The sequence below is a fragment of the Balaenoptera physalus genome (assembly GCF_965194825.1).
Source record: "Balaenoptera physalus genome assembly, chromosome: 15".
Taxonomy (NCBI): domain Eukaryota; kingdom Metazoa; phylum Chordata; class Mammalia; order Artiodactyla; family Balaenopteridae; genus Balaenoptera; species Balaenoptera physalus.
Genome location: NC_138894.1, coordinates 97,095,278 through 97,123,209, shown reverse-complemented (window position 1 = coordinate 97,123,209; position 27,932 = coordinate 97,095,278). Strand labels below are relative to the sequence as shown.

Genomic DNA, 27,932 nt, shown 5'->3' with positions numbered 1-27,932 from the left:
ACAAGAGGAGGCGACCTTCCTGGGAGGAAGGGCCTCCACCAAGTCGGCCTGAGTCCTGAGATGCAGCTGACCGGGGAGGAGAGACGCAGGGAGACGGAGAGGAGCTGGGAAACGCTTCAAGGAGACTCGACGTGGCGCGCGGTGCCGGGCCTCCTTGGGTGGCTGCACTTCCTCTGTTGCATCAGCCCCGCTCAGGGTGTGGAAGCCCGGAAGGCAGACGCAGTGTGAGTCAGCAGTACCCAGGCTGGCACATCACAGCTCTGAGGTGGCTACTGCACCTGGAAATCCTCTCCAGCGCTAACAGTTTAGCAAAGCGCGCAAACAGGGCCCACACGCCCCGGGGCGACGGGTGATGGAGGAAATGCTGGGTCCTGTTCTGTGCAAGTGGAGCATCTCCTGACACTGCACACCTGTCGTAGGACCAGGGATGCAGAGACGACAGGATGGAAGTCTGTTCTTTAAGGAACTCAAAACCGAGTGGAGGCGTTGTGTCAGGGCCCTGAGAACATAACAGAACACAGACGAGCTGAAGGTAACCCTTCGGGAGTTGGACAGAGGCTCCCAGGGGGAATCAAAATAGGCGCCGTTTTCGAGGAAAATTGCAGGTTTCAGGTTAAAAAAGGGTTGGGGCAGATGTTCCAGGCAGAGGGAACAGGACGTGCAAAGGTCCTGGGGCACAGGCACGTGGGGAGTCCCGGGGGGCCTGGGGGTGCTTGGTGTTCACTGGGGGGCCTCCTTTGGCTGGCGTGGGCTTCTCGGAACTTCAGGGGGACACGGCCAGTCACGCTCGGGAAGCCCGTACCCTTGTCACGGATGCTTGTGCAGCATCTGAAATAAACTCCGGCCGTCGCCCAGGAGAGGGCTTGTCACCAAAAGGGCATTGAGGCCATCGCTCTGTGGGTATAAAGTCGAAAACCTTGGCTTACTAGCTGACTGCTCGTATGGTTGCCTAAGAATTATTTTATTTTTTACATTTAAGTTTTAATCCATTTTTTTTACATATGGGGACAACCTTACTTTCTTCTAGATGGACAGTTAATTCTGCCACTAATCCTTCAATTAGTAAATACTAGCTCCACCCCAGCCCCAACTAAAATACACCCTCTTGTTGTGCTAATTTCCCACCCCCGCTGGGTCCCCTTGTGGACTGTTCTGTGCCACTGCTCTGTTTATTCCAGGGCCAATCCTGTTTGAATTCCAGGCTCTGTAGTGGGTTTTGCTCTTGTAAATAAGCCTTTAAGGTTGGGATTAACATACGCACACTGCTGTATGTAAAATAGATAACCAACAAGGACCTACTGTACAGCACAGGGAACTATACTCAATATTTTGTCATAACCCATAAGGGAAAAGAATCTGAAAAGGCCAGGTAGCAAAACAGATTCAAACGTCCTTTTCACACTCATGTATCAATGTTCGGAAACTGCCAGCGAGGTTCAGATTAAGCAGAAAGCATACATTCACAGTGGGAAATGTGAGGAGGTGTTTTCATTTTCCAGGTCTACACCTGGGAGTGTGGGCAAGGCCCCCGACTCCTGCAGGCCCCCTGCCTGCGTCCCCACCCCTGCCTGTTTTCACCCACCTGACGGCGTCTTCCTTGGAAGCATCAGGGGAGCTGTGTGTTTGAATTTGCTCTTCCAAGGGGTTTGAGACCTGAGTTGCAGGAGCTTCACTGGTGATGCCTGAACAGTTCGTAAGCAGCACTTTCTAACCTACGGGCTCTGGTCTTGCCTGGGCCTGGACAGAAGCAGCCTGGTTACCGCTGCCTGGGTTTCTGATTCCCACTCCAGTGATTCACATTTAGAAAAATCATCCTTAAGGAACTACTACAGCATTCATTCTTTTATTTTTAAGCCCACTGTTTATTTTAAAAATAAAGAGAGGTTTTCTTAGGAGCTTACAATGGTTTTATACTTAAAGTCTAGAATTTAAAAAATTTACTTTTGAACCAACAGAAGCCATCAGAATGACTCACTGAAGAGAGGGCAGTGAATTATGTTGTAATATGTAAACTTGAATCTGGAAGCAGGATTTATTTTACTATTTGATTTCCCCCCATCCTCCCCACCAGTAAAATGCACACTCTGGTCAGGTTGAGCCTTAGTGAAGATAACAGAGTATTAACAATACCAAAAATCGCACATTCGTAGATTCCTTCAAGCCTTTGGAGGCTGAACAGGCTCCAGGCCACAGCAATGCCCCTGGGATGTGGGGTCCTGGGACCGCGAGGGCCCATCGGTGTCCTAACCCATGTCTCCATGCACCGTCACCAGCTCTCCCTCCACAGGGATGGGGCAGGGGGACCCTCGGGCTGCAGTCTCCGCAGTGGGCAGCTGGGGCTCGACTCCCTCCTCCTCCCCAGCCACTCCCCAGCCACTGGGGAAGTAGGTGTCACCTTGTCACCAGCCAGGCCCTACCTTTCACCTGCTGCCACCCAACCTGCGGTCACTCACTGTTCATTAGCATCACCGAGGAGGGAAGATTGCAGGCAGGTGGCAGCCCGAGTTGTGTGACAGTGAGAAAGTCGGGGAAGGTATAATGAAGGGAAACTAGAAGCGCTGGCAAAACCAAGTGTGCCGATCAAACTGCGTGCAGCTGTTTCCCGAGAGCTTTCATGCCCGGGGTCACCGTCTCCTAGGTAACCGAGGTCTCCTAGGTAAATGAGACCCGGCTCCACGCAGCTCCACGTGATGGAAGCTGCTTCCTCGTCTCAGTTCAGACGCAGGGAAGTTTTGGTTCATAAAAAAACCCACCGGGAAATATCAGCGAGAATCGGAGATTATGTATCGTAGTAATCCTTGAGTAGAGTTTAAAAAAATACTGTAATAATTTAAAGTGTTTTCCAAAATATGACATTTTCTGCTTTTTAGTGAATTTAACGTAGTGCAAATATGTTGAAATTGAGGATTCCTATCCAATATTTATATTAAGAGAAAGGATAGCATTATTATCCAAAGGTTACAAAATTAGAAGAAATAAAGGGGTTTATGGTCCACGGTTTATAATTTTTCAGTTTAGTTATCCCACCTTTTAGGATGGAAATAAGGAAAAATTAGACAAATAAAACACAGGCAAAGCCTTGGGTTTTCCGCTCCTAACTTTTCCTTTGCTTCCTCCTCTCCTTTTCCCGGTCACGGAGGAGGGTACCCAGTCAACTCCCCTCAAAGAAGGAGACCGCAGCTCCCACCGCTTCAACCCAGACGCACGTGTTTGCAGAGGGATGGCTGGTGCCGACAGAGGCAAGAGAGACTGAGATGAGAAACCAGGAATTCTCTGGGCAAACACGAGAAGGAAGCCGCTGGCCGCTGCCTGTCTCCTGCCCCTGACCGCGGTGTGAGCAGGGCCTTGCCCACCTGACCCCCATGTGAGCCGCTGCCTCTGTGCTCGGGGACCAGAGGGAAAGCCGCATACACTCCTCACTCCCGGACGATTCTGTGAGTAGCAGTTTTGGGGGAAATCTAGGATAACAGAGGAAGTAGCATATTTGAAGTTCATTGGAATAAGGAGGTTTGGAGGCTAATTATTTTATGAACTGGTCAATAAGTAGTTAGTAAACGTCAAGCAATTCTTTGTGGCCTACAAAGAATTCCTAAAGTCATTGTAAAACACGGCATTAGAAGCGTGACTGTGACCTGCACTGGAGAGGAAGCAACACCCCTTCCTTGAGGCTCTTAATACGTAACACAGCAGGCCCACGCCTAAACATCTGGAGATTTCATATCCAAATCTGAATTCCTGACTTTTTTTCTGGAAAAATCAGGGGATCTGGAAACATTACTCTCTTGGCCACAGTTGGCTGGCGTGGCTGCGTTCCACGTGGCAGCCCCATGTCCACCCCATGCCTTGTGTGTGACCCCCGCCCAGCCCCGGGGTGTTTGACCGTGTTGCTCTTGATCTGGTCCCAGTTGTCGCAGAAGAGGGGCTCCGACAGTGCTGACAGCTGTGTCCAGGCTGCCTGGGGCTGGGTCTCCCTGGGGGCCCCTGCTCCTGCCCAGGGCTCTCTGCCCTTGAGGCTGACTGCGTCTGAGGACAGCAGAGCAGAACATCTAAGTTCCAGGGCCTCTCAAGAGTCAAGGAGAAGCCAGACCTAAAATACATGAACGTTGTGGGATTTTATGTAATTTTATAGGAATAGTATCCCGTCCTAGCTCCAGACCCCGTATCTGTCATCAGGACTTCCGTGGGCAGCGGGGGCCTGAGGTGTGGGTCTCAGAGGGCTGGATGGATTCGCTGAAGGTTCAGAACATGGCAGCCTCTCCAAAAGCCACCTGTGTCTCTGGCCAGGAGCTTTGGCTCAGTGTTTAATGATGTATTTAAGTTCTTCTCCATCCCCTTTCTTGGAGTAGTTGTTCTTTAATTTCCCAGAAAGTTCCTGCAGATAGGTTTGCAGAGACTTTGTACTTGTCTTCAAAGGGATAACACTCTTGTCTTAAGGTGCTTGTTTAGGCTTCCGTCTTCCCCAGAGACACCTGCACCTCCTGCCCCTCCCAGGGTGCCGGCACTCAGCAGGGACCCACCAGGAGGGGGGATGTGGGCTGGGCGCAAGGTCCTGGCGGCTCCTGAACACGTCTGGGCCCTGCAGACAGTGGGGTAATCTTCTAACTGCCGGCTCTCCTGATGGAGGGGCTGGCATCCTGGGACTCCTCTGTGTCAGCACTGATCCTCCCCCATCTCTGTGGATGCCCATCTACCTGTGCGTGCGGCGAGGCAGGTGCATCTCAGAAGCAGGTGGCCCGGGTGTGACTGTGGCTCCACGTTTACTAACAAAGTGAATCTCACTTCTTTCATGTGCAAAATCCCTACTTATCCCACTGGGTGGTCAAGAGACTTGGATGGAATGATTTTATGGGAGAACCCGGCCCGGTGCCTGGTACTCGAGAGATGCTTAAAGATGTCTGTGCATCCTTCCCAGCTTGGTTTTCTAGGTGTCGTGTTTTCCCAAAGGCACGGAAACAGAAATGCTCATAACACCCAAGTTAAGGACATACACAACTCTTGTGATGTAGGGTAAGATGATGCCATCTGTGCATTTTTAACTAGCTTTTCCTAATACCAAACCTTTTACTGCCCTTTGAGTATCTGAACCAGCACCATGGTGCACAGCTTCAGAGTACAGTCTCCATAATGACTTCTAGAGCCCCAAATTTGGCTATATTTACAAAACTTAAAACGTGTGTGTGTGTGTGAAGAGGTGGGGAACACGACTTTCTTTTCTAGTTGCGAGTATTTCTCTTGCACTCTTGACAATGTTCCTTAATCCAAGTATTTTAATAGTTTCTAGACTCCTAAGTTCCCTGGACCAGGCTGGAGAACTGCTATAGTCCTGGCACCTGGGGACATGGGGGCATCTCAGACCCACCTGTGCACGGGTGGACCTGGCCCCAGTGAGCGGTGCCAGGCAGGCTGGGACACAACAGGCGTGTCGGTCTCTGGTTCTTTAGCTCCTGGCACGGTGCCTGGCACAGAGCAGTTGCTCAGTGATGAATATTTGCCGAGTTGTACTAAATTAAAATACATAAGCTCCCTTAAAGATTGTGTGGACATTGGGCAAACTTTCTTGGCAACGTGGGGATGGAGGGAAGTTATTTAAGGGGCTTGGATGTTCTACACAGTAAAGAAAAGGAGGGGAAAAAAGGGAATCATTTCCCAGAACTCAGTATCCCTCCATAGGAAGGGGAGGCTTCAAAAAAGTATAGAATGAATATTCAGAAAAGACAGACTGAAGATGGTTTCAGGGACGCCTCACAGTGACTCTGGCTTCTGCCTGGAAGCAGCACCACGTGGTGGGTCAAGATTACAAAGTACAGGACTTTCAGAGGGTCGGTCAGTGACTTGGGCCAAGGTCAGGCAACTAGAAAAGACAGCGGAGCTGGAGGTCACGGTCGAGTCCCACGCTCAAGCGCTTGACCACCGCCATCTGCCCCCAACTTCAGGGCTGCGAGGCCACTTCCCTCCTGCTCCCCTTCGGCTCAGGCCCCCCACCCGACCTGCTGACTTTGGTGACGGTCCCGTCTCTCCTTCGCTGTGCAACTTCTCCAGCAGTGGCCTTTCTCCCAGCCACCGGAGGACGTCACTTCTGGAACCTGCTTCCGAGGTCAATGGCGCCTGTTCCCTGACTCCCCAAAGCCGATCTGTCTCATCCCTCAACAGACACTCACGCTACCGCCCCCTTTCCCCGGATCACTGGCTCCCGGTCCCCGGCTCCGTCCGGTCCCTCAGGTCCACACACGCCCAGAGCGGAGGTGTCCACTGCCCCGCTGCCACGGTTCAAGCCAGTGTCTCTAGTCCTGACCTCTCGTTTCAGCCTCGAGTCCACGCTCTGGCTGCTTCCAGGGTATGGTCATCTCACAGCAGATTCATCTGAGAACCAGCCTCCTACGTTTCTGTTCAGTGCAGGGCCCTCCCCGAAGAGTGCAGCTTCTTCCTGTTTTGCTGCAATTATTGCTCTGACTTCTGTCCTCCTCCGCATCGTGTACATTTCTTCATTAGAGGTTTGTTTCTCTGCACCATGGTCAGAAGGCGTTCCTCCCTTGTTTTGTAAGGTCTTGGGAGGAGGGAGCCTGTGAAAGCCTAGAATTGGTCCACTATTTCTCAGTGGTTGTTTACGGATCAAAGGAAGGGGTCATTCTTTCAGTCTGAAACCTTAAGATCATATTTGGCCTTTTCCTAGTCTTCATTTCTCCATCAAGTCATTTATCACGTTCCACTCTTTGCCATTGTATTTTTTTTTCCCACTTCTTTCCATCTCCCTGGATACCGCACCTGTTTAAGTCCTTACCTTTTAAGACCGACTCACTGCCATCCTCTCTTAGAGGCCTGTCCCCTTGTCAACCCGTTACATGCACAGCCCTGATGCTACCCTATTTCCATCATGGAATTCTCTGGCTTAGGAACCCAGAAAAGTTCCCGTTGACTTCCTTAAGTCTGAGCAACAATGCCTGCCTTCCTTTTCTTTATCTCTTCTATATTACTGTGTTGAAAAAAATCAAAAGAAGAACAGCAACACATCAGCTCTGCGGTAGGGATACAGCAACAGCTATAGTCTCTTCATCCAACTTCCTCATCCCAAGATTACTAACCTTCTCCCTACTCTGAAAACATAATGAATAGATAGAGCAGCTTTCCCTTCGTATGTTTATTGTTTATAAAAGCCGGCTCCATTATGCACAAACTTTTCTGTGCGTTGCTATTTTTCACTTATTAAAAATCACAGCTATCTCACCAGGTCAATGCCTATGGCTTACACTCAATTTTTTTTTAACTGAAATATAGTTGATTTACAATGTTGTGTTAATTTCTGCTGTATAGCAAAGTGATTCAGTTATGCATATATATATTTACAGTCTTTTCTTTTTTTAATAGTCTTTTCCTTTATGGTTTATCATAGGATACTGAATATAGTTCCCTGTGCTATGCAGTAGGACCTTGGTGTTTATCCATCGTATATATAATAACTTACCTCTGCTCACCCCAACCTCCCACTCCATCCCTCCCCCAACTCCCCCCACTACCCTTGGCAACCACAAGTCTGCTCTCTATGTCCGTGATTTTGTTTCTGTTTTATAGATAGGTTCATTTGTGTCGTATTTTAGATTTCACATGTAAGTGATAGCATGTGATATTTGTCTTTCTCTGCCTGGCTTACTTCACTTAGTACGATAATCTCAAGGTCCATCCACGTTGCTGCAAATGGCATTATTTCACTCTTTTTTATGGCTGAGTAATATTCCATTGTATATATGTACCTCATCTTTTTTATCCATTCCTCTGTTGATGGACATTTAGGTTGTTTCCATGTCTTGGCTATTGTGAATGTGCTGCTATGAATATAGGGGTGAATGTATCTTTTTTAATTATGGTTTTGTCCAGATATAAGCCCAGGAGCGGGATTGCGGGATCATGTGGTGACTCTATTTTTAGTTTTCTGAGGAACCTCCATACCGTTTCCACAGTGGCTGCACCAACTTACATTCCCACCAACAGTGTAGGAGGGCTCCCTTTTCTCCACACCCTGTCCAGCATCTGTTATTTGTAGACTATTTAATGATGGCCATTCTGACTGGTGTGAGGTGGTACCTCATTGTAGTTTTGATTTGCATTTCTCTAGTAATTAGCAATGTTGAGCATCTTTTCATGTGCCTATTGACTAACTGTCTGTCTTCTTTGAAGAAATGTCTGTTTAGGTCTTCTGCCTATTTTTGGATTGGGTTTGTTTTTTGGTTGTTGAGTTGTATGAGATGTTCTGTTTGTATATTTTGGAAATTAAGCCCTTGTCAGTTACATTGTTTGCAAATATTTTCTCCCATTCTGTAGGTTGTCTTTTCGTATTTTTTTTTTTTTTATGGTTTCCTTTGCTGTGCAAAAACTTGTAAGTTTGATTAGGTCCCATTTGTTTATTTTTGTTTTTATCTCTATTGCCTCGGGAAACTGACCTAAGAAAACATCAGTACAATTTATGTCAGAGAATGTTTTGCCTATGCTCTCTTCTAGGAATTTTATGGTGTCATGTCTTATGTTTAATTAAGTCTTTAAGCCATTCTGAGTTTATTTTTGTTACACTCATTTTTTGAATGGCTACATAATATTCTGCAGCCAAAAATTTATCCAACCATCTCTGTAAATTCCCCTACTAATGGATAGTTAGGTTGTTGTATTTCATTTATTTGTTTTATTCCACTATAAAAAGGTGCAATAAATATCACACACATCTTTGTGCACATTTCCATAATATGGTTTTCTTAAAAGATATTGTCAGTACTGTTAGAAAATGTAAAAATCCATGCACTCGTTAGTAAAGTATGATTATGCCCATTATCTAAGTGCTTATCTCCAATGGATCCCACCAGTCTGTTATTTTTACTGAGTGAAGTTACCTGTCACATGGTTGCTTACATTTTTCCTTCTCCAACCAAGAATGAGGGTCAGTATTTTCCAGCTTCAGCCTCCTAAGTTTCCCCTGCTGGGAAGTTCTTATTCTCACCCTTCGCCTATTTTTCTTCTTTTAAAATTTTTCACATCAATTCATAATAGCTCTTTGTATGTTTAAGGTGTTAACCCCTTTGCCCATCTTATCTGTTGCAAGTATTTTCTTTTTCTTCCTTGCTAGTGATGTTTTTCCCAAATAGAAGCACACAATGCAGGCCATCCCACAGTCATCTGGACAGAGTCCCAGCGCTCTATGGCCGGCGTGCCTTCCCCACTCAGCCCCGTCTCCTGAGGTGCTCAGCCTGCCCACCAGTGGACCCCGGTCCCCTGGGCTTTCTCCGGGCTCAGCCCCTCATGACCTTGGTGGGCACAGGCTGCTCCCGCCTGGCATGTCTGGCCCACTTCTAGGGTCCGTTCTATATCCTGGGCTGTGTGTTTGTGACCCGGCCAAGAAAGATGCCCCCTTGTCTAATTAACACCTGCCTCAGCCAGACAGGGCCCTCGGGTGGGAGCGAAAAAGAAGAGAGAGACAACACATCCCTTTCTGACAGTGACAAAACCACAAATGTGATGAGAAAACTGCTTTGAACAAATAGTCAATAATGTTCTATATTCACAAGCAGATCTATAAGTCTGCTTCTGAGACTATGTATCTGGTCTATATTCAGCATTTTCCAACTTTCTTCCCAATTTAAATTTTGATGAAGTGGCACAAAAAATAAATTTCCAAGATTCAAATATGTTATGACATTATAACAATTAACAAAAATGTTCATTTATATAAAGATTTGAAACTCTCCGAGTGATTTTCTAGTTTATAAAATTGTTTAAAATCCAGTTTTTATAAAATTATTTTACTCTTTTTTTGTGGGGGGAACACTACTAAATGAATAAAGAACAGAAAAATTAGAGAAGCTTACGTCTACAAGTGAGAGGAAGTGTAATCTGTGAACTAAGATTGTGTTCAGGGGAGATGAAATACACAATTCACTGAAAATTTCCAGAAATTAAAATATCTTGGAAATTATTGAATAGGAAACATACATGAATTTTAGAGAGAAAGGGCTGGGCTTGGCATTTAGTTTCTCCCGCTTACTGCACATTTTCAGCCTTCAAGACTCAGTTTGATCATCTGTACAAACTACGCAGTGAGAGGAGTGTCTTCCTGCGAGCTCAGCGCGGGGGTCGGAGGGTGTGAAAACTCAGGATTGCCCTGGGGCTCTTTAAACTGTGGAGTGCCGTGCCCACGTAAGGAGGGACATTGTGTCCTGACTAGTCCTGTGACTTCATGTGTCCATTTCAGCAGGAGGAACACACCAGACGAGACGCACCCCTCCCCTCAAGGAGCTTTCAGAGATTGAAGTAAATGTACCCGCAAAAGAAAAGTCATCCAAATGGTAGGAAGAGAAGCTAAAGAAACAGCACATAACAGAAAGTGAGAGAAAGCTCTAGAAGGATGTAGGGGGGAAGGAGTATTGAGTTGGGACCCCAGGGTGTGAGGGGGCACTGCGTGCAGTCTGCTGTTCTGACACTGACCACACTGGGAAGTGGTCACGCGGCCGCGGGTCAGTGTGGGGAAGTTTCATCCCTGGGATGGTGGGATGCGGGGCTGGATGACCCCTCTGACCCCTGATGTGGCCTGGGCTTGGTCCCAGGAGACTGGTGGTGGATTTCTGAGACAAGTCCCAGGAGAAGGGCGGGACCACAGGCCGGAGGCCCACAGACCCTGCAGTGGACAGGCCACGAAGGGGGCCCCTCCAGGCCTGGCCTCACAGGCCCAGGGGTGAGACAAGAGCTCGGGGAGGGTCGAAGGGAGCTTCTCTCTCTTTTCTAAACCCCTGGGATAGGGTTGGTCAGCCCATGGGGGGCGGGGGTGGTAGATACGTAAAGAGGAGAAGACGAGGATGAAACAAAGGCCTTGAAGAGGAGGACGTGGAGACACTTCGGGGCGGGGCGAGGGCACCTGGGGGAAAGGGGCCGCGGAGGTGGGGGAGTGGGCGGCCGTCGTGATCACGGAAAGATGCAGTTTGCCGACAACGCTCTAGACCAGACATCTGAGCCATCAGCGGTCCACGCACGCGCAGTGCACGGCCTCCCCATGGACCACTCGCGGCCGGTGGGGCGGGGTCGGGGGGGTTACCTTGCAGGAAGTCTTCTCTCCTAGGAACGGAGGCAGCGTGACTCCGTGGGCAGGACACAGGCCCAGAGTCAAGTTCTCTCTAAATTCTAATCCGGGTCCTCCCCAGCCTGTGACTGCGGCGAAGTCACTTAATTTCTCTGTGCCTCGATTTCTCCATCTGCAAAACAGGGACCACAGGGTAAACCACCTAATGATTTCATGACGACACCGGGAAGCAGCGCGAATAGAGAACATGCCCTCGGCAGTGACCATGGACCCTCCAGCTTCCCCCAGGGACCACGTCTTCTGTCCTACCCACATACAACGGTGCCCTTGAGAATTAGTCTCCTGGACTTGGGGCTGCTGCTTTGTCTCCGAGAAAGGGTCTTCCCTGGGTTCCATCTGGGAAGACTTGTTGCCTGCCAGCCAAGTCAGCTGTGCAGACTGTGGAATGTTCTGCCCTACCTGAGGCGGTTCTAGAACTCTTGGTCCAGGGGGACCAGCATCCCTCCAGGCTGGTCTCCATAACGTTTGTGGAGCTAGATGACTTTACAACACCTTATCCAGTATGTTATTTATCCATCAACCAAACGATGCTGACCTTCTGAATGAAGAAACTGACAGAGAGGTTGACATATTTGCTCAAAGCTACCCAGCTAGTCAGCGGGAGAGTCATAAGGGAAACTGCACCCTCTTGCTCCCAAATCTAGGACTTTTCCCAATGCAGCTGGGCTGTTCACACACCCCTACCAGGAGAGCCGGAGGGCCTGAGACCCAGGGCCAGGAATCCTGGAGTCCCAGAGTCCTGCACGAGCTTTTGAGTGGTGACTTTGGGGGCTTTTCCCCCAGCAGTTGCTGTGGATATTCATTCACATGGGTTCATTCATTCCAAAGGGTCCAGTGCCTCTTGCTCAGGTGGTTTTCTGGAATGAAAACCTCTGGGCACTGATATTTCGGATAACCAGCTTATCACAGACAACCAGCAAAATGCTCAGGTACGACATCAACTTTCTCTGTAATTCCTCATTTGAACTACAGGAAACCAGATAGTTGAGTCGAATAAGAAAGAGCGGGAGTCATTGTCCTTGGAACTCAGCCATCCTTCCCGTTACCTGGGAACCAGCTGCCCTGTCTACTCCCATCCACACTTAGGGCTGAGCTGTAAATCCTTTCCCTGAACACTTAATCTTCCCAAGGCCTGATTTGATCCACACCGACAAGGACTAAGAGTTTGCTCATGTGTGTCTTGCTAGGAACACAAGGACATAGACCACAGAAGATTTAAACTCATAAATTCCCAGAAAGAGAAAGGAATTAGACCAGATTTGTCTTTCTGCTTTTCAAGTTTGCCGTTTAGATCAAAGAATGTCTCCCCACCTCCTCCTTGGGATTTAATAACTTCCCCTAAATTTTCCCACTTCAGCTGTCTCAGGGCTCAGCCCTCGGGTCCTCGTGACTCTGGAGTAGCCAAACCACCTGCCTTGTCTTAGGTGCTGCACCCAGGGGCTGGTTAATACAGCTTTGCTGATAGGAAGACAAAGAAAAGAAAAAAGAAAAAGAAAGGAAGGGAGAGACAGAGAGAAAAAAGAAGACAGTGCTCCTGTGGACCGGCACAGGAGGAATTTTTGATCTAATTGAGCGTATTGTTACACAAGTGACCCAACCAGCCAGTAAAATGTTTAATGGTTAAAAGATTTGGAATCACATGGACTTGGGTCACAAAAGCACTATCACTTACTACCTCATAACCTGAGCTGGTTGTTTATAAGCATTAATTTCCTAGAATTTTTCAATATCTAAAGTAGATAATATACAAGAAGGATCTAGCTAACCGTAAATGCTCAGTAAATGGTAGTATGTTGATATATTATTATCACTGTAAATCTATTTATTAATATGCCTCCATAATATCTCTGAGTTTCAATTTCTCACTTATAACCGTGATGATGTAGACAGCTCCCTAAATAGGGACGCCTTTAATTAACTCAACCACTATTTACTGAGGGCTCGCCTGCCTGCACTCAGCTAGACTTGGGTGACTCGGTAGGTATGAAACAAGATGGGTAAGACATCACTACATAAGTTCAAAGGAAGAATAAAAGAAAGAGTAGCTCAGAGTTAGGATCAACACAGTTGCAACCTTAAATATGCAAAAAATAATTTTTGGGGGGTGTAAAGAAAAAGAGAAAGGATGAAAGAGCAGAAAGAAAAAAAAACAAAAAACAATACGTTTGGGTAAAACAGAAATTCCATACCCATCACTAAATTTATCAAAGAAGCCCCAGTAATTGAGACAATACAACATAATCTACTAAAACACAAATTAATACAGGTTAATACATTGACAACACGCTCAGTTTTGATACTGTGACATATGTAGATGCTTGCCTTTTAAAATAAATTATTTTATAAAACTATAGCTATAAAAAGCACTTTTTAATCAGCAAATATTCAACTCAGTGTGAATAATATTATCCAGAAATATACATATAAATAGCTCATAATATTTAAAAATTAAACAATTAAATTATATAGGCATGAATGACAAGCAAACTGTTAATTATGGTTCAACTCCTGATCTCAGCATAAATTAAATTAGATTTGAGATTCCTATTTACTACAGTTGCCACATAAACCTGCAGCGCACTCGTCTGTGGGTTTTGTGTTTTGGTGACAACGAAGTTGTGTTAGACCACGTCCCTTACAAAACCCGTGGGAGAGCAGGGGTTGATGGTGCCACAGAGCGAAGTGTCCCCTGAAAGCTGCACATCGACATTATTTAATCAGAGGACGGCTTCCGGTGACTCGGAGCAGAGTACTTAGTGCACGAAGACAGAGGTTCCCTCCCTGGGCAGCACAGGGATGGGCCAAGTCCCACCCACAGTCCAGCAGCTGGGGGGGTCAGGCACCCTGCCAGGTGGTTCCAGGGTTCAGAACCGAGCTGACCCCCTCTTCTTTGGGACCCAGTCCGTTTCTTTTTCAATGGCAGAAATTCCCTCTGGGAAATTTATTTTAAGAAATCAAGGTCTCAGACCTATTATTATTTTTTTTATTTGCTTTTGAAAAACGTGCATTACAAGTGTCTGTATTGAGAGGCTGAAGGCAAGAGAGACTGCTGGGTGTTGAAGGAGACCAGCAGGCCTCACACAGCTTTGTGTGCCCCTCCTCCCCCTAGATGCAGGGCACAGGGGCTGTTTATTTTCCAGGCCCCAAAACGGTCTCTTCCCTGAGCGTCTCCTCTACTTTGTTGACACTCAGCCCAGGCATTCTTCCCAGAACGAGAACCTGCAGGAAAGTTTCCCTCTGAGATCTTGTATGTCAGGAAATGTCTTTATTTGGCTCTCAGGCAGGACTTCCTAAGTGTAAATTGCTTCCCCAAGACTAGAAGGCCAGGCTTCCAGCGTGGCCTCCGCCGCTGAGGCCAGTCTGATGCCACTTCTCATCAGAAGCAGTTCTCCCTCGCCGTCGCCCTCATCCTGGGCTTGTGTGTCTCTGCGGGAATCTCTTCTCCACGCTTACTGCTCAGCACCCAGTGCACACACGACCTGAAGCCTGCTCGTCGCTGAGAAGTTGTTTCTCCCTTCTTTGATAACTTCTCCCTTTTTATTTTCTTTACTGTGTGTTTTTTTAAAAAAATGTCTACCAAATGGATTTGTGTTGTCTAAATGTATCCTACTGATAAGTTGATCCTATTGAGCTTGGCTTTTTTTTTTTTTTTTTTTTTTTTTTATTCTTTCTGTTTCTTCTCTATCTTTTGGAAGGTTTTTTCAAATTTATCTTTGAGTTCTTCAATTGTATTTTAAAATTTCAAGAATCCTACTTTATATGCCCAAATTGGTTTTTATCACAGTTATACATTTGCATTTATTTTGGTGATTATTTGTCTTTACAAGAGGTTTAAGACCAGGCCTCTGGTGGACCATTTCTCTCCCTTTGACTCAGTCCCTGTCATCCTCTGGGAGAAGCTGAGGGGCACCCCAACCCCCAGGCTGGCTCAGGTGCCCTCCTCGTGCTCCTATGGCATCTTGTGTTTCTTTTTATCCCAAAATTTATTTATTCACCCATCCCATTCATGTCTTCTCTTTTGTACCTTTTCTTATTTCAGACAGAAAGCGCATTATTACATGGTACTATAACAGTTTGCTTTCTCTTCTATTTGAAGTGGTGCAAAAACCCTCCTTTCATATTTTGGGTATTTACAGCATAAAACAGGGAATGTGCCATGGTCAGGCCCATTCCGGCCGGAGTCCTGACTGGATTCTCCTATTCCTCCCACCGCTATGTCTGCTTCTCTATATGGAAGGTGCCAACAGGGAAGACGTACAGGCAGCAGGAAATCAAGAAACACCGTTTTCCTGTCCAGCTCTTCAGATCTAGGTGAAGACATTCAGAATGGAACGGGGGGCTCAAGGTGACCCAAGAAGTTATGAGTCAGGAAAGCTGGAGGCTGGCTTTCTCTTGGGAGGTTCTGCTCAGCTGTGCAGAAGCCGTGTTGGGTGGGGTGGAGGTGTTAAATGTTGTCTGCTAGACCAGGGCCTGACGCTGCTCAGGGCAGCATTTCAGGGTGAAAGCCATGACGGTGTCACAGGCATGTCTTGCCTCTCTACGTACAGATTCATTACCCTGGGTCAAGTCCTGGTACCTCTTGGAGTCTTCAGGAAGGTCAGGATGGAGTTGGTCCAATGATGTAATGATGCTCCTGCAGTAAAACTTCCCCATCAATAGAAATACCCAATAATGGCTCAGATATCCCTTCTAGGAATGAGGTACCATAGAAAGAACAAGGATCATATCCCAGCTCTGCTATCTATGAGCTTTGTAACCTTTAAGACTCAGAAGATATACCCACAGCTAACATCGCACAAAACAAAGCAGAACTCATACTTTCCAATTTCAAAATGTACTACAAAAAATAGTAATCAACATAATGTGGTACTAGCATAAGGATAGACCTATAGACAAATTGAATAGAATTGTGAGTCCAGAGATAAACTCATACATCTTTGTCAACTGATTTTTACAAGGGTGCCAAGACCATTTAAAGGGGAAAGGATAGCCTTTCCAACAAATGGTGCTGAGACAACTGGACATCCCCACGCAAAAGAATGAATTTGAATCCCTGTCTCACACCATGTAGCAAAATGAACTCAGATTGGATCAAAGACCCAAATGTAAGAGATAAAACTATAAAGAACTTAGAAGAAAACCTAAGAGTAAATCTTCATGACCTTGGATTTGGCAAATGATTCTCAGATATAACACCAAAAATACAAGCAACTACAGCAACAACAAAATAGATAGATTGGATTTCATCAAAATTAAAAAAAATATTTCGTGTTAAAAATACACCATTAAGAAAGTGAAAAAGACAACCCACAGAATGGGAAAACATATTTGCAAATCATATATCTGATAAGGGACTTGTATCCAGAATATATAAAGGACTCTTATAACTCTGTAATAAAAAAAGACAATTCAAAAAAAAAAAAAAGACAATTCAATTAAAAATGGGCAAAGAATCTGAATAAACATTTCTCCAAAGAAGATATACAAATAGCAGTAAGCACATGACAAGACACTCCTTGACATAATTAATCATCAGAGAATTGCAAATCAATACCACAATGAGATACCACTTGATACCCATGAGGATGGATAGAATCAGAAAGTCAGGTAATAACAAGTGTTGGGGAAAACGCGGAGAAATCAGAACGCTCACACACAAGTGGTGGAAATGCAAATGGTTCAGGCATGTCAGAAAACAATCAGGCAGATCCTCAGATGATTAGTCAAAAAGCTACTGTATGACCCAATAATCCCACTCTTAGGTAAGAGACGAACAAGTACACACAAAAACTTGTACAAGTATGTACACAGCAGCATTATTCATGATATTCAAAAATATGGAATCAATTTAAATTTCCATCAGCTGATGAATGGATAAATAAAATGTGGTCTCTTCATATAATGGAATATTGATCAGTCATAAACAGGAACAACACACGCTACAACATGGATGGGCCTCAAGCACGTTATGCTGAGTGTAAGAATCAGGTTGATAAAGATCACATATTACCTGATTCCATGTGTATGCTATGTCCCAGATCGGGAGGTTTATGGAGACAGAATGTAGATTAGTAGTTTCCTAGGACAAGAGCGTAGGGTGGGAAGTGGGGCAGGAAAGCTGAAGTCTATGGGGTCACTTTTCAAAGTGATGGAAATGTTCTAAAATTGACTGTGGTGACAATTGCACTTATCTGTGAATACACGAAAACCCACTGAATTGTGCACTTTAAATGGGTGAATTGTGTGGTAGGTGAATTATATCTTAATAAAGCTATTAAAAATATTCATAAGACACCCCAGGCAACTCTCAGGAGTTATCAGTGAAACAGCCGGACCTTCTGAGCCACGAGGGAGCAGACCCCATTCCTGCCTCCATGCCTGGGACAGGATGCTCTTGGGCACAGAGGCATTTTTTCCCTGGGTTTAAGGTGTGAGGCTTCCCTTGTATGATTCTGGGGGATCCCATTACCAACCCTCTCCTCCCAGCTAACATGACTGCTTCTCAGATAGCACCTGATAGTGTACCTGACTGTCGCCGACCAACAAATTGGAATCTGACTGTGCCAGCCCTGCCAGGGAGTAAGCAAATCGGACTCCCCCTGAGGCCCGGGGAAGGGCTGTGTTGGGCCCAGCTCACAGCTGGCTGTGGCGAAGCCCGCCAGGACCTTGGCCTCAGGGCCGCCAGCCCGCACACACGCTGAGCAGGGAGGTGCTCAGGTGACGCTGCCTTCCGAGACCTGGCGTGTCTGTGACTTGGGCTGACCAGCCGGCCACCTGCAGGGGGCCCAGCGTCAGCTCCTGGGAGTGCCCTGCAGCACTTTGGAAGCAGGCTGCCCTCCCACTGCAGCTTGATTGTTCTCACAAAGGGGAGAGGACGCTCACGAGAAAGGTGAGATCTCAGTTCCCGGGGTGGCTCCGGGCGGGTGACCGAACTGTGTCAACACGAAATGCCCCTGCAGTGTTTGCAGTGTCCTCATGGCCCCTCCCTGGTGTGCGGCGGTGTAGGGCCCCCCACGTAGACCGTCTGGTTGACCAGTATTAGCTGAAGGCATCACCATGGCAGCATCTGACCAAGACACTGGACGCTGCATCTCTTCTCTAGGCACCAGATTTACCTGGTAAGTAACTAACTGCTGGAGAGGCCTGGATCCCTCCCAGACGGCCGCCCTGCTCTCTGACAGCAAGTACAGTGCATCCTAACTGGTGCTATTTCATTCTTCACCAGGGGGCGGGACGTGCAGGAATCCTGTTTTCCTCCCGAGCGGTTGGGAGAGTTGAGTTGCTTTCTATCTAGCGGCAAAGTGGGGATTTAATACTTTAATAATCAGCCCATGTCCTCCTGAGCCACCTTTCGAGGGAGACCTCCAAGTTCATTCCTTACCCACAGTCACTTAATTAATCCCCACACAGCACGTGCACGGGGCCACCGAGTGACCCCTCTTCACAGCTGAAGGGGCCCTGGGAAGGTGAGTCGTGCTGGAGGGTGTGCAGCTCTGCAGGGCCCAGAGGAGCCTGGCTGGGGCGGGGGAGGGGGGAGGCTGTCTGGGCCTGTGGAGGTCCCGTCCCTCCTGCGCCGGGGGAGCAGGGCCTCGCGTCCCTCGTGCGCTGGGGGAGCAGGGCCTCGCCTCCCTCCTGCGCCGGGGGAGGAGGGCCTCGTGTCCCTCCTGCGCTGGGGGACCAGGGCCTCACGTCCCTCCTGCGCTGGGGGAGCAGGGCCTCTAATTGTGGGCCCGTCACAGAAGGGACATCTGTGCCCGGTCTTCCTCCCGTTTGTGACGTGGGTGCTGACAGCCTGGAGCTCAGCCAGGTGAAGGACGGATACAGATGGGCCGCATGTAGGTGGAGGGGAAGCCAGCGGGCGGGCGGACAGGACACGCTGGGTGTGGAGAGAGGGCTGGGGCCGGAGGGGTCAGGGAGGGAGATACTGCCCACGCGGACCCGGGGGAAGGAGACTTGCCTGGAACCTCGTGCGGGAGGAGGTGGAGGAGCACGGGGCAGAGTCTGCGCTGCAGGGGGAGCTGGGCGGGGCGGGTGCAAGGGCTCCCGACACTGAAGGAGGGGATTTGGGCTAATTCCTCTCACGTACGCAGGCCTGCTTGCCCTGGAGCAGCGCAGACTGCAACCCAAAACTATGTTGTGGGTGATATTGCTGATCCTAACGTAAGATGCAAGTTATCGAGTTGGGCTGGGCCTTGCATACTTCGGAATCAAGAAAGGACGTGGCCTCCTGGGTACGCGGATCACAAATGTGCCCACGTGGATTTAGCAAGGGCGCCAGGGTCCTCAAACACTGTGATTCTACAGGGGTGTGTGTGAAGGCCTTAACGAGAGACTGATTCGGGGTTCAGTCATAATGATGCAAAACTAAAAGGTGTGCAGCACTTGGGAGGTTCACGAGAGCTTTCACAGGCATCTGTTTGGCCCCTGCAAGAAACCCAGGCATTGGAGGTGGCTGTTGTCCCATCACCTTCAGGGATCCAGAGCCGGGAGAAGCGGGGCCACTGCCCCGGCAGCAGCTGGGTGACCTGGGAAGGTCCCGCCCTCTCTGCACCTGCACCTTCTCAGGGGCAAAGCAGGAGCCCGTCGGACCAGCTGTTACAGTGTCTGGTGCTCAGAGCACCGTACGGCTACTGTGCTTCCTGCGCGCTCAGGAGGCTTCAACGTTATTCTAGAGAGAGAAAAACCACATGGAGGAGGAAGGAACAAGGGAGGGAGTGGCTGGGAGGAAACTTCCAGCTAACAGGTGTGGCACCTACTGTGCGCTGGGTCTCGGGCCCCTCCTTCCTGACATTTAACCACCCCTTCCTCTCAACAATCCTGTGAAGTAGCCTCCTTAGTCTCTCCTGCAGATGACACTTCACCCGGACGAGGCTTGAGCAGCCCCACCGGGGTCCCAGCATCCATGCAGTCACTGCAATCGGATGATGCCAGAATGAAAGAAAGAATTACAGAAACGGACAAAAGGCTGGTAGTGTGGAGAGACATGCACCACATCCTCCGAGGAAAGGCCAACTTAGAAAGCAGCATTTACATTGATTGTGGTTCAGATGAAGCCTGGTAAGGATTAAGTGACTTGATCCTTCAGCAGTTAGGTGCGGAGCCCGCGTCCGAGTCAGGTGTCTGTCGGGTGCTGGGGATGCAGCAGGGACGTTGCTCAGGGGACCCAGAGCCAAGGCAGGAGAGATAGTCCAATCCTGGGTGTGCGGGATGTCGGGGGGAGGGGGCTGGGGAGGGCAGGGGCGGCCCCTGGGGTAGGCTGGCCAGGAGGGCTCTCCGGGCGCTTGGACAGACAAGCAGGGAACTTCTCCCTCCTGCCTCTGAAGCCCTGACACAAGCCTGTTGGGAATTTAGGACGAGGACGAGCAGGACACCCACTCCAGGGCCCCACAGATGCAGGGGCTGTCTGCATCCTACAGGGCACCCAACGGGGCAATTTCTTGGGGGCACAGGATAGAAATTAGGGGAATCCAGTGCCTCCCCTAGTGTGGCCCCTTCAGCTGCTGATGGGCAAGGCAGCTTCCAGGGGAGGTGGGGGACATGTGTGAAGGCAGAGTTTAAAAGGCAATAAAAGAAAGTAATACTTAGAATCAGGAGAGAGAAGCTGGCCTGCTGGATGAGAAGAGCAAAGTAATAATGTAGAATGCACACATATATACATACATACACACACCTATATTTATTTACGTGATATGAGACCATGAAGCCACATAGGACCAACCATTATACGCGGCCAAAGTGTCTGATTCCCTGACCTGTCAATCTCAGCTCTGTCATTCTGACGCTTATCAGCCAGGTTACATCCAATTAAAGCAGACCCTGATTGTCTTGGTATGGATTTCACTACACAGATGGCAATTAAAAAACATCTACCTGCTTAAATTACGATTTAAAGGAGGTGGTGATAATTGAGTCCACAGGCCCCCAGCAGCTGTGCCACCTTCCATTTCGAGCAGCCGCAGCAGTGAGGGGGGGGTCACCTGGGACTTCGAGCTGAGCCGGTGTCTCAGGAGGGAGACCAGCGGGTTATTGTTTAGTTCCGAGGCCTCCAGGACTCAGCTCTGAGTCACCTTGGGGAGCAGGCCTCAGCCTTCTCATCGACCAGCTGAGGCCCGGCTCCCCGAGCACACCTGACGCAGACGGTCCTCTTTCTCCTACTCACTCTCCACCTTCTCTGCACCGCACACGTCATGCAGGAGAGCGGAAAACGGAGAACAGCCTAATTCCCAGCAACACGGAAGGTGACGGGGTTCCTCGTTCATCCGCTTCCCAGAGTGAGGAGGGAGACTGTCGATTTTTGTCAAACAGCCTTGGGTTCTGCCTTGACCCAGCTGCCAGCCAGTTATTCGGTCTGTTGACCCAACTGCTCTGAGTCCCAGGTTCCCTTCATGATGTGGGCTAATTCCTGCCCGTTAGGTGGTGGGAAACTTAAATGAGGTAATGGCTCAGATGCCCAGCACAGAACCAGTGCCCAATCACTGCAAGCCTTTCTCCCCACGGAAAAGAATTGTAGCACTGTTTGTAGTGCTTATGATGCAATTTTGAAATAAATATTAGGTTGCAAAAGTACAGGTATAATATGCTCCTAACCAAAAACACCATGGAAATGAACAAATACTGGCAAGAAATAAGTACAGATGTTGATAATACCTGTGATGGGAGGGGGGTGGGATTTTGGAACACGTCCTTTTTAGCCACCAGACTTTCCCTCCCGTCTCAGGCCCTTCCAGGGAGACAAACATGTTTATTAGCTTTGCTTGCATCTGCTGTAACATGCTTATCTGTACACACACACGCAAACACACAATTTACCTAGACACGGTCAGCCCTACCAAATATGTAAATGCATAGAACTACTCATTTTTAAACATAAATTCGATCACATCTTACACATTCTTCTACAAAGTTTTTTTTTTTTCCAGTTACAGTTGGAAACGTTTCCATGTGTGTGTAATAAGCTATACTTCAAATTTCATGATGGGTGGTAATTATTCCATAATATGGCTACGCACAATTGATGAAACTATCAAATGTCCTGATATAAGTTCAGATTGCTTCCTGTTTTTCACTAGAAGATGCTGGTGCTCTAATAAACCTTCTTGTCTGGTCTCCTCCTCAGGCACATGGACTGACATTTCTCAACATTTAAAAATTGAACAGATACCAGCAAGCTGCCCTCCGAAGTGGCCGAATCCATTCACAACCAGTAAACGTACGGATGCGACATTTCCAGCACGTTTGCAGTAGCTTGTGTCACCAAACTTCGCTTGTTTCACAGGTGACTTGAGTCCGAGCTGACTGCCATTCCTCTCTCCTCTTCTGTGATTTAGTTGATTGTTTCCTTTACTTTTTTGATTATATCTTTATACGTCTTCCGAATATTTATGGTTTTTGTGTTACACATGCAGCAAATACTTCTCCCCAGGTTATCACTGGCCTTTTGCTCGGTTTGTGCCTGTTTTATACGTTGACAGGGTTACACTCAGTCTTTCCTCGTGTAACTTCTACTTTTCATGCCGCATTAAGACGGCTCTTCTGACTCTGAGTGAAAGACTTACCCTAGGATGTTTTCCTAAATCCTTCCCAACCACAAACAGCTCAAGTCCGTTTGAGGATGTGCCTGGTCCCAGGGACCACTGCAGCCTGGAGCAGCCACCCTGGGACCGTGACGCCCCTGCTTGGGAGCCCGTCAGCTGTCTGCCCGGTGCGGCAGTAACACTGCGAGTTCTGAGCGAAGGTGGGAAACGGGCAAAGGGGTGACACTCGGGAGGGAAGTGGCCGGGGTCTCGGGCAGCAAGAGGGCTCTTTGCAGGTCAGGAACCCTGCTTCTCTAGGGGGTGAGTGCGGTCAAACCTGAGGGAAGAGGTAGCTGGTTGAGGATGGAGGGGGAGGGGGCACAGGCCCAGGGAGAGAAAGACGTTGGGGTTAAAGGGACAAAAGAGGCAGGGCAGGTCCTCCCGGCTCCTGATGCCACAGAACGGGTCTTGTTTCTGTGCTGAGCGTGGCAGGAGGTCGGAATTCAAAGAGGGGGCACGTGATCCAGTTAAGCTCTGAACAGGCCCTTCATGCCTGGTCCTCAGTGCCCCACCTGGGAATCAGAGTGCGGCCCAGAGCAGCCCGGGTCCCTCCTCTTGGCAAACAGGCCGTTCCCCACAGCTCTGACACCTGCTGATACTTAGACCATGGAGGGACCGGCGATATGGCTTGTACTTGTGTCTTTGATGGTGTCCATATCCTGAGACCCTGCTGTGACCAAGCTCCGTCTTCGTGCAGTAGAGCGCCAGCCACCAAACTGTACTTCCAGAAACTTCTGAGAGTCAGCAGATGCGGGCTGGGCTCCCCACCTCAGGGCTTAGGGTTGCAGGGCAGACAGCCCCGCAGGTGTCCCAACTTCACTCACGCACTTTGCACAGTGCTTTGGTTGTAAACGGAGCAACCTCTGAATATTGGCTGCACAGGGCTTGACTTTGCCACGAAACCCCACAGCACAGCTCTACTGAGAACACACAGGGCCCCTCCAAGTCGGGGGAGGCCTTTGCAGGGTATGAGCTGGGATTCCTCTATCTCCAAACAGGTGAGAGCCCCTGGTCCACCCCATGAGCTCTGATACCCACCTCCAGGTGGTCTGAAACTACAGTGTAAGCTCTAGGTTGGTTAATATCCTCTTTATTTGATGCAAAAGTAGTTTTTCTTTGTCACACTCAGAGTTCCATAGCATTAATTTAAAATAATTTTTTATAAGAAGAAATGCAAATTCAACCAGGTGAAAGGTGACAGAAGTTGTAGTAGGAGATACGTCAATCTTTCCTTTCCCTCTTGAGAACCTCTGGGGAATCAGAGCTTCTGTGGGGTCAGAACCAGATGCAATGTGTTGATGAATAAGGTCAACCTTCATCCTTACTTATCCATCCAAAACTGCCATTTTTCAGCCCGCACGCTGACATGGCCACATCGGTCAAATGTGACAGAAGATGATCATCCACCCATGTGTGACCAAATCACGCCAGGGATGTTTCATCTTAGAGTACGACTGCCGCTGAGAACTGGCAGCACGTCTGAGGGGCTAGAGCAGCCAGTGTGGTCCACGGCCAGGGCTCACTGCCGCGACCAAGGACTGGGCAGACTTCCCCACCGTCTGGAAGAGAACACAGCCTCCACGGCCGTTGTAGGACCAGCTTCCTGTGCTGTGAAAGCAGTGCCACCAGCGTTCCTGTAAATGTTGTTTCACTCAACCTAATTGTTAGGGTTGAGTTGTGTCTTGAAAAGTCATAGGTTGAAGTCCTAACCCCCCGGACCTCAGAATGTGACCTTATTTGTAACCCGAGCCATTGCAGATTAAATAAAGGAGGGTGAGGTCATACAGAATAGGGTGGGCCCTCATCCAGTATCACTGGTGTTCTTATAAAAAGGGGAACTTGGGATGCAGCGACACAGGCAGGGAGAGTGCCTTGTGACCGTTATTCAGGGGTCGGGTGATGCTTCTACAAGCCAAGAATGTTGAAGATCGCCAGCAAACCCCCATGGGCTGGGGGAGGGGCCCAGGACACGAACTCCCCATGGCTTGAAAGGAGCCAGCCCTGCCCACACCGGGGTCTCGGGCATGAGTCCATCCTCCAGACTGTGAGACAGTGATCTTGTTATTTAAGCCCAGTGCTGTCAAAGCAGCTGAGCAAATGCACGAATCTCATTGCTCTGCCTTCTCAGAGGCTCTGCCCCTGGCCAGCCTGGGGGGTAAAGTGTTTACAACATTGGGATCCAGGGAAGAAGGCTCTGACCCTCCTCACTCCATTCCTGGCTCTTACTTCAAAGCCACTGCTGACAATCCCTTTGGGGGCTGTTTATTTGGAGGGAGCTGAAGGTCAAGGGTCATAGCCACATCCAACCATGAGGCCCGTCACCCTGGTTCCACCTTCCAGGATGAGGGGCATTTTGGGAAAATTTCAAATTGCCCTTTTCCCTTCGGATCAGGGCCCAGAAACTGTCCAGTTGTCTCTGTGGAAAAGCGGGATGTGACAAGTGAATAGTAAATCTTGGAATATCATTTTTTATCTTTGTTTTCCACATTTCCTCGTATGTCAGTCTGAGCCTTCCCCATGATGGGAAGGAGGATTTAAGATCACTGTAGCTGGAACCCCAAATTAAGATGAATCAGTCAATGCTCAGGTATTGTGACCTCTGCAGCAAATCCTTGAGTGTCAGAAGGAAGGATGGAGGAAGAGGGGGTCACGGCGTGGAGAGGGAAGGGGGGCACAGGTGCAGGTCACCGGAGGTTGGGGGGAGAAGGGCAGCAGGGGGACCTTGTAGGGAAGCACAGGGCAGGGGCCGAGGCACTTCTGTGGCCCCGGCCGTGCTCTGTGGAGCTGCCCAACCTGGGACCCCAGCTGCTTCCGCGAGAGGGGCTGAACCACACCCGAGCATCCTGGGCGGCCCATCAGGTTCTCAGCTGTGCACAGGCTGCCAGTAAAAAGACGGGCGTTTCACCCAGGGCTGCCGGGGACTGCCTAAGGGTTTTCCATGCCCTGAGGTCTGTTTGTGCTCTAGGGCCTGGCTGACTTCCATGCAAAACTATGGGACAATTTACCTGTTTTTCACCAGTTCTCGCACTTGTATAAAGCCCTCTCCGGTGGAGGGTGGTACTTAACACCCTCAAGGTGTGGGAGGGATTTCCCAGCACCTGCTCAGGGGACCTGGTGGAGGCGAGACACTTACACCTTCACTATCTGGTAAAGGGCCGGGCAGAGTGGGGTGTCCGGCCCCGAAGACACAGGTATTCTTTTGTTCTTTCTCTGGACAGCAGAGCAGCGAGTAGTTGGGTGGAGTGGAAGCTGAGAGAGTTCCTAGTGAGTCTCCCCTCCTTCTAGGAGGTTCTAGGACCGTCCGGTCTCTGACACAGAGGAGCGTCCGGACTCACGGTAACTGACGCTTTCTACCACAAACATCAGAATCAACATGGAATGTATTTCGTGAGGTGAGACCTTCCTTTGAAGAGAATTGTAAAGCCCTGATAAGATTAGACATGATTTGCTGCCTTAGGTGTCAGGGCAAACGTCTTATCGCCAGCTTGCTGTCCTTATATCTGGAAAACTTGGACTCTCTTCTGAGAAGATATTTTACATTGATTTAAAAATATTTGCCTCAAAACAAAAGCCAATTTCAAATAATTCTGAAATTTTTGATCTTGACTGTAATCTCAGCATTAACATATTGTATCTCTCCCGTCTGCTCTTCCTGAGATGATCTTCTTAAACCCACCAAATCCAAAGGTCTTTCTCAGGCAGCACTGGACATCATGGGTCCTCTTACTGGTCTAGAAACCCCTTCTTTCTGTGGCTGATGCAATTCACGTCTTAATTTTCAAGCTGCTCTTCCTACCCCCAAATTAAGACCTTCCCAAGATTCTGTTCCTGAGCCTCTAGTCTCATTCTTGGCAGTTTCGTTCACGGCAGGAATTTAACCTTTACCTCTAATTAAACAACTCAGGAAGTTTTACTTCTGAGCCTGTTTTTCCACCACGTTTCGCCTGAATTTCAAGCGTCTGCCCCATCCCCCCACCCAGACATCCAGGGGCTCCTCAGACTTAGTTTCTTTCTCTGCCAACCAGCCATTCTGACTCCCAGGTCCTTCTACACCATCTGGACCTTCTCAGTCACCCTTCCTTGAGCAGAAAACCACCGTTTACTCGCTCCTTGCCCCCATTTGAATTTTCAATTGGTTGCAAGGCTTTGAAGCCTTTCTGTCTTAGCTCTGAGATGACTCTGACGTTCCCCCTTTGGCTTCTAGCTGTTCCCACTGCAGCCCCCTGAGCCTGGGCTGCACGGTCTCGGCGCTGGACTACCTCATCAGCTTCTAGAGTGTAAGCCGTCCTGCATGCCTTGTTGGTTTTCACATTGGAAAACTTTTGTTTTTTAAATCTTATGCAGAAACCCCACATATAAGATGCATGGAAGGTCCGACACTCTGGATGAAGCGGGGTGAGGGGCACAGGGTTTACTGGCTCTCTAAGTGGGGCTTAGCAGAGCACAGCTGAGCAGCCCCTACTGCTTAGAATCCTGGGGTGTTTCCCCCAACCCGACAATTACACGGAGCATTCCCCCTCCGGAGATCCGAGTTCCAGCTCCATTGCAGTGCTGCCTACGGAGCTGCGAGGTCCTGGAATTTGAGAGCTGTATTGCATTTACCCAGCACAGTGTTTCACGGCGAAAAGCGCCCAGTGGTATTTACTGAGTTGAAACCAACTTAAAAACCAGCAAATGTAAGAAACATGTAGGCTGATTTCTATATAAAAGAAAGCACAGATAACTTGGAAGATCACCAGTGTGATTTTTCTCATCAACAGGAATAGTCTGGGGGAATTGTGAGATCTTTTGAGAAAAGCTATTGGATTGTTTTCAACGGGGACATAAATATGCTGCAGTCGTCCTGAGATGGCAGTGCTCGGGGCTCCCTGGTGAACTAACCTGTGACGATGTGACAGCCACTTCACTCACCTACGGGCTGCAATGGGGCATTAGCATACATTTACATAAATTTACATATAACATTCTGTCACCCCCAGCTCCCAAACCTGCATACTGGATAAATTTTTTAAAAAGGTAGTGTGACCTATGGCAATTATATTCAAACCTGATATTCAGAACAAGATACATGAAGCAAAACAAAAATCTAAACCAATCAATTACATGCCTGATTAGGACAAAGACAGGCAGAGCTTCAGGGAGAAATAGAGGAGCGGGTGGCTGGGGGGCGGTGTCTTCTCACACCCTGGGTGTTAAAGCAGGGGGGCAGCACACAGGCCCTCGTGCTCAGACACCTAGTGGGCACCACA

General features: G+C 48.6%; 1 protein-coding gene across 16 annotated transcripts in view; it reads right to left on the bottom strand.

The window, feature by feature from the left end:
• MYT1L (myelin transcription factor 1 like) overlaps positions 1–27,932 on the bottom strand; it is a 417,110-nt gene that overhangs the window by 140,707 nt on the left and 248,471 nt on the right. For all 16 annotated transcript variants that reach the window (XM_082427029.1, XM_082427020.1, XM_082427023.1 and 13 more), the window contains one exon: positions 11,066–11,222. The gene's annotated coding sequence lies outside the window, so the exon portion shown is untranslated. The remainder of the gene's footprint in view (positions 1–11,065; positions 11,223–27,932) is intronic.